The sequence below is a fragment of the Dufourea novaeangliae genome, unplaced genomic scaffold (genome assembly GCF_001272555.1).
Source record: "Dufourea novaeangliae isolate 0120121106 unplaced genomic scaffold, ASM127255v1 scaffold146, whole genome shotgun sequence".
In the NCBI taxonomy this organism is placed as follows: Eukaryota; Metazoa; Arthropoda; class Insecta; order Hymenoptera; family Halictidae; genus Dufourea; species Dufourea novaeangliae.
Genome location: NW_015374023.1, coordinates 211,810 through 219,070, shown reverse-complemented (window position 1 = coordinate 219,070; position 7,261 = coordinate 211,810).

The following is a 7,261-nucleotide window of genomic DNA, read 5'->3' as shown; positions in this document are numbered from 1 at the left end:
GATGGTGGTTAGTAGATTTGGTAGTTACTGGACGGTGGTTAGTAGATTTTCTTTATTTGCGAGAAGGTGGTTAGTAGATTTTGTAGTTACTGGACGGTGGTTAGTAGATTTTCTTTATTTGCGAGATGGTGGTTAGTAAATTTAGTATTTACTGGACGGTGGTTAGTAGATTTTCTTTATTTGCGAGATGGTGGCGCCACCGGTCAAAAAAATAGTGGTACTCCGCGATTAAATGCGATTTTAACAGTGTTCTGGTTGTTTATTGTTATTGCCACTGACAGGATATTAATCTACGTTCTTTCAGCTACAAGTTGAGTGCTTGGTCAAGACGAATTGGCCGTTATAGGGTACAAATCTACATTCTTTAAACTTCGAATGTAATGCATGACGAAGAAAAGTGTTGCCTGTTTAGTGGTTATGTAATGGCAACAGTTTTCGATCGGATTTACACTGCTACACGAGCATCAGTTTTCCTCGTCATGGATTGCATTCGAAGTTCAAAGAACGTAGATTACTATTCTCTAACGGCTGAAAGCCAGTAATCACAAGAACATTGTTAAAATCGCATTTGTTTACAACGGTTGACACTGTAGCTCGTCATGCGTACCCCGTTTAGTTCACTTTAAATAGCTCTTCCAACGTTTTATGGACACCTTACGTCTTGATCTAGCACTGATTTTGAAGCTAAAAGAACGTAGATTAATCCACTGTCATTGAAAATAATAATAAACGACCAGAACACTGTCAAAATCGCATTTAATTGCGGAATAACACTATATTTTCAACCTGTGGCGCCATCCGTAGCGAATCGCTGAAACTACTAGCCATATAATTGGCAACTTAACAACAATGGCATATTTAACAACAATTGCCTTAAGTACTACTTGCATACATTATTTTACAATATATTTATAATAATATTTGTATAGATTCAATCAAAGTGCCCTAAGATACTTATTTTACTTAAATCCTACTTATCTATATGATTTTACAATATGCTTGTATGATATTATATAACTTGAGAAAAAGTAGGCTTAGATATTATTCAGGCTTATAAAATATTGTAACTTATATGCCGCAAATAATTCCCTCATCGTTTTCTTCAACGTTGACTATGTAGAGGACATACACGAATAAACAATAACTCTGAAAACATTCGTTTGCGCAACAGACTGTCATTATTCTCATTTGCCTCGATATGCTTGTTATTTTATCGTTCCTATTTTGTTCTTCCGAAGCGTGAGTCAAGTGTGCGAAGGCGAGGGAAATAGTGAGTCTGAGTGAGATACGTAGCAGTAAAAAGGAGAGAGTTAAGTAACCGACGCAAAGGTGACTCGTGCGGGGAATACGCGAAAGAAAGTCGAGTGGCAGAGAAAAGGGTTTCGATGTAATTCGCCGCTCATGATGGACATCACTCTCTCTCTCTCTCTCTTTCTCTCTCTCGTACACGTTCTACTGCGATTCATTTTGTCCTCGTTTCCCTTCGTTATGGAACCGCATTTGCTCATTGTCTTGGCAAGAAAAAGAAAACATTTTGGTAGCTGTCATCTGTTGTAGTATAATGAAATTTTTTTTACAATCGGAAGATCTTCTTTCGTAACGAACGGGGAACAACTGCTATCGAATATTGGCCGAAAGTAGAAAAGCCACGTCCTCGTCTGATAAGGATAACTTTCGATCGTCGCCACCTATAGACGCGAAGGCCGTTTACTTTGCTCGTTACGATCGCGCGCTTCCGTCTAGGAACGTTATTGGTCTCTCTATCGATGATCACGTTCCCTCGGTTGGTCGTTTCTTCTTCTTCTATTTTTTTTCCGAATACATACACAAGTTCTCGACACAACTGCATATTTGACATTTTTATCTAGAGCCCCGGTGAAACGAGATGCGTTCACTAATTCTGGATATTCCTCTCGATTATCGTCTGGCTTGTTCTACACGATTATTGTCCAGGCGTTATCCCCACCACTGGGAGTGAGGGGGCGTGGAAACTGTCAAGCACATATATGATGTGCTGACCTTAATAAGTAAACCTCGTAACTCAACTTTTGGGCCAATTTTACATTGTAGTGTCACTCAAAACACCGGTAAATTAAATATAGTTCAAAAAACTTCCCTATATTCTGTAATTTAATAAGTTCAATTAATTTAAAACTGTTTACTTATTACTATCACGATATTTTGTTGCCCCTCCGTTTTTGTTGCCGAGGCTCAAGCTTCGGGAAGGAAACGAATTTACGAGGGTCTGAAGCATTTCTCCCTATGTGATTATTGTCCCGGCGCTGACCCGAGTTTGGGACGATAATCGAGAGGAGTCTATAGATTCTTAGTCTCGGGAACCTGATACATACGTCGAATCGTCGATCCGATAGACGTTGCACCACGAACTTCAGTCGATGATAAATTTAATCGTCGCCCACAAACGAGCATTCCCGTCGGGACTGTCCCGAGTTCCGTTACGCCTAGAATACAAACGCGTATGGAGTGGTCGCGTTCATCGAATTGTTAGGTGATTCCGCGTTAAGTGAGTTTTTCTGTAATCCCACAACGTATTCACTCGTCGCAAGATCACCGAAATAATCCTGCTTATCGTTTCTCTTTCGGAGGCACTCCTTGGAGGGAAAGCGAAATAGTGAAATAGTGAAATACCGAAATAACGAAAGAGTGAAAGAACGGAAGAGAGGATGACACGGATGCGAGAACTCGACGAAATTCGAGTAACAGGAGCGTCGGAGAAAGAGGGTGGTCGCGAGTGGCCGATGCCACTGGAGGCAATCTTCCCCCGTTACGATCGCATCCGTTCCTCCTCGAATTAATTACACGGAAGATGGGTCTACCGTGATAGAGGAGTGGCTGCTATGGACAGGCCAGACCTTCTATCTCTTTTCAGACCATACCCGAACGTTCTTCGCGGTTTTTCTTCTTCGTCGCTACCTTCGCCCTCGGCAATCGTCGGAAAAAAGGACTCTTGGGACCGCGAAAAAGAATCGGAATCGCTCGGAAACCAGTTATCGAACATGGACGCACGTCGAACTTCCGCGACCTAATCGCGAATTTTTCTCCACTGTCCGCCATTTTGAATTTGTTCACGCGCGATATTTTTTTACTTTCGTCTGTATCTAAGCTCACCCCTCTACCCACAGAATTTATTATTTGTTATTAATTATTTATTTGTAGGTAATACCACCAGGGCCGTTCCTGGCGGGGGTGCAAAAGGTGCCTCCGCAAAATAATCAAAACTTTTCCGACGAATATCAACATTTCAGATAAACAGAATTCAATCAAATTAATTTTGACAACGATACTGTATTTGCACCCGGGTGGCCAACATCCCAGAAACGGCCCTGGGTCTACCCTACTCATAGTATCGGAAAAAAAAAATATTTTTTTTACTTTCGTCGGTCCAATCGTTCGGGGATACTTGCCTCGACGAATGTCCGGAAAACTCGACGATACGTCGAATTTAGCAACAAGTTGCACCTCGTGCGTTTTCCCTAGAGTTTCCTAGTATCAACAAGTGAATCGGCTTCCTGGCTAGAATTTCTATATCGCGTTCGGTTTGGCTCCACAGGTGGCAACTGAAAGTTCGATGCGTAAGATCCGTCCGCAACACGGCTTCGGTCGATGTCCACGGAATCGTATCGGTTCAAAACCGAACCGATTCTCCCCCGTATCACCCTTTGTTCGAGCTTTCGTCTTCGGCGTCATTCCATCGATCGACGACGTTCCATCCCCGACATTTACACGAGCAATAGCTGGAAGAGTCGACGCGGCGTCTTCGTTTCTGGAACGTGATAAAAGCCAGTTTAATAAAGCCTCGGTATCCTGGTTCGCGCATCAAGAAATTCTTCGAAAGCCTCGCATTCCTTCTGACCTCGGTCCGCATTCCCGTCGTTCGCTCCCGTTCTCATTCTTCCGTCAACCCCCACGTCGTAATCTTAACGATTCTCCGTCACAGAGAGCTTCTCTTGTCCTTTCTTTCTCCATTTTTGATCGTTTCCATGGAGTCCAAAACGGATTTATCGAAATCAAGATGACAGTCCAAATATGACAAGTAATCCAAAAAGGGGTGTGGATTCGTTGGTACCATATGGTGATCTATTCATTTAATAAAAATAAGATTATAAATACAAAATAAAAGAAAGATGGAAAAATAAAAATGAAGGGTGGGAAGTCAGAGGGTCTATGGAACGATATATTAGAACAACCGAATAGAAGAACGATTGGGATAAAGTTAGGTGGTTGTATTACGAGTAGGGATGGGGGGTGGAGGGTAGGGTTAACACGGGCAGAAGCTGAGGGGGAGGCACAGTGGGAATAGAAGAGGAGGGAAACGTATCGTCGAACGACGAGAAACGATAAAGGGGCGGGTGCGAAGGAGAACAGTGGGGGCTTCCGGAGGCGCGATGGACCATGCGCGTTTTCGGTCGCGGTACTCTAGATCTTCGAGGATCGCGAAGAGAGGACGGCGATGGGTGACGGGTGAAGAAGCGGCCGGAGTCGCGAAACGCGAACGGCGGGCAGAAAGTGCGACGGCCCCGAGCCGGAAAAATCGGGGTGAGATGCACCCTTACCGTTCCCGTCGCTCTCAATCGGCCGCGGAGCTTCCACCTGGAAGCACGGCTACACCTCGGCGTCCAGTTAGCCCTCCTGTCGACCGCCGATCGACCGATCCTATCAACTGAACTGCAACGTCTGAAACTCTGAGTCGAACAGTGTGATCGTTCCATCGTTCGTCATAGGTAAGAAACAATCTTTCTTTTGATTTATTAACCTTTTTCTAACCTGTATCATGTCGGTGCATTTCCTATCGTCTGTGTTCTCCGTACTTTTTCCTCTGCTTCGAAACTCGTTGGCTCGTTTTCGGTAGAGCATCGTGGATCAGGTTTCGTTAGTTTTGATAATAAAATTAAAACCGCCCTTTGTACCATACGATTACTCGATCGCCACGTCAACGCCCCTACGCGGTTCCGAACGAGTGTGGAAGAGGGAAATAAATTTCTCGTTTCTCGGTATCGTCTGTGATTGGCCGTTTTTTCGAGGCTGGATGTTTTCAGGAATACTTCGTTTTACTGTGAATTGCCGTCCTTTTGGATTGCTCGGCGTTTGTACGGAATCGAGATTTTGGTCCTCGAGACCGAGCGTACCCTCATTTCCGCGTGTCATTCGCAGCTTCACTTTCGAATCACCTCGTTCTACTGTGGAAAATTGAACGCCGTATGAGTCACGAGTATATGAACCACGATGAACCTACGAACAAACGAACATCTGGATTTTACCATCGCGAGCAAACTTGGCTTCCGCTAAGAGGAAAGAGTTATGTAAAGGAAAGACTTCCTACCACTTGGTCTTAGAGTTACTGAAATTTATGCCAAATTAACATTTGGTTTAACATTTATTTAAACACTTGAAGTAAATGTACCTAGTGATGGGAAGCTGTTACTCCTACATTGCTTTTTCCCCCAGAGGAAGCCGAGTTTGCTCATAAGTGTATACCGACGAACAAACACGGCTTCCGCTAGTGGAAAAAGTGTCGTAGAGGAAGGGCCTCCTATTACTCGATCTCGGGAGTTACTGAAACATATGCCAAATTACCACTAACTTGAACATTTATTTGAGTGCTTGAAATAAATTTACAAAGTGGTAGCAGGCACTTACCTCTACGCTGCATCTTCCCCTAGCGGAAGCTGAGTTTGCTCGTGAAGGTACGAGTTTGCAATCGCGACAACGGTACAAAGAATGTTCACCCTCGTACATAAAGAATCGAATTTCCAAGCTTGACCTTTATCTTTCTATTCCTCTTCCTCATCTTCGTCGCTGTTCATCGAGTTTTTTTTTTTCCTTTCTTTCGTGTCTCCGGAAGCGGCGATCCCAAAAGGTATAACGGAACGTCTGGTATCAAGCTCGCGACGTTAATAGAGCGATCGGTAACTAGGTTATAAAGCAATCTGCATAACCCTACCCGGTACTTTGCCCGAGCTGCAGGCTTCTCCTGTACCACTGCGAGCGGTCTCGTAATTACCGGCTATAATACGATTACTCGATCGCCAGACCTCGTAACCGAGAAGTCGGCTTCTCCTTCGGACATCGTTCTCTCTCCCTTCGTTTTCTCTCCCGATCTCATCGTATTCCGAAATCCCCATCGATTACTCTTGCTACAGTACCGGACAAATGAAATCAGACAAAGACATTTTCCGTTGTATTTATTGTCATACTGATGTTACTGAAGTTCCGATCTCCGGAGTGTTTACTATTATTCCGACGCAAGCTTTCATAAGAGTTACACGGAGCTACCTACAAAATAGAAAATAAGTTGTATCTGTATTTAGCTAGTACAAAAGTATTCGAACGTTTCATTCAGAATCATAAATTGTAATCTAAAACAAAAACTTTCCGAGAACATTATATTATATCTTTTATTTTATTCATTCCTGGATGGTAAGAGGCACAGGAAACGATTTTTCGCCGAAAACATTTGTCCGTTACTATATGTTTCCCTCGCGCGTTCGTAGCGTTAATGATTAAGGATTTCTTTTCACTCACCGAACGACGCACGCAGGGAGACGATTGCTCGAATTTCTCGTGAATTACATATCGCAGCTCAACATACGAAACTCGACGACGACCAACCCCGTGAATTCGTTTAAACGATATCGAAGACGTAACTTTATTTCGCGTTCATGTTTCTATTCAATCCTTCTTCTTTCACGGCTAGTTTCACTTCTGCTTGCATCCTCTTCCATTTTCCTTATTTCCTCCCCTTCGACGAATCTCGGATACGTAGCGTCGAAATTAAGGGGAAGGGCGTCGGTGGCCCTGACTCAATATCGCTGCAATCCCCATGGATTTCCTCCAGACGGTACAGTTCCACGGACGCCCAACGTCTCTCCCTCGGTGGACCATTTGTCTCGGTACGATTTTCATACCGTTCCCGTTATCGTAGTCACGACGTTGGACTCGTCCCCTGCATGTTTAGTGTCTTGGTTTAATAGCGAGCAATCTATTCTGGCTTAGCGATTCAACGACTTCCATTCCCCCGCTCACATTTTCTTACGCGTAAACATCGCCTGTGTTAAAGATACAGAGCGAGATGATACGCGACGCGACGTTACTTACGTGCTTACGGGTTCATAACACACTTGCGTGACTGTGTGAAACGAGTCACGTAAATCTCAGTTCTGTGAAGAAAAAAAAACCACTTATTTGTTCGGTTGAGGGAACGCGAGAATCGTCGGCGGAATTGATTCCTCGCTTAATCTTA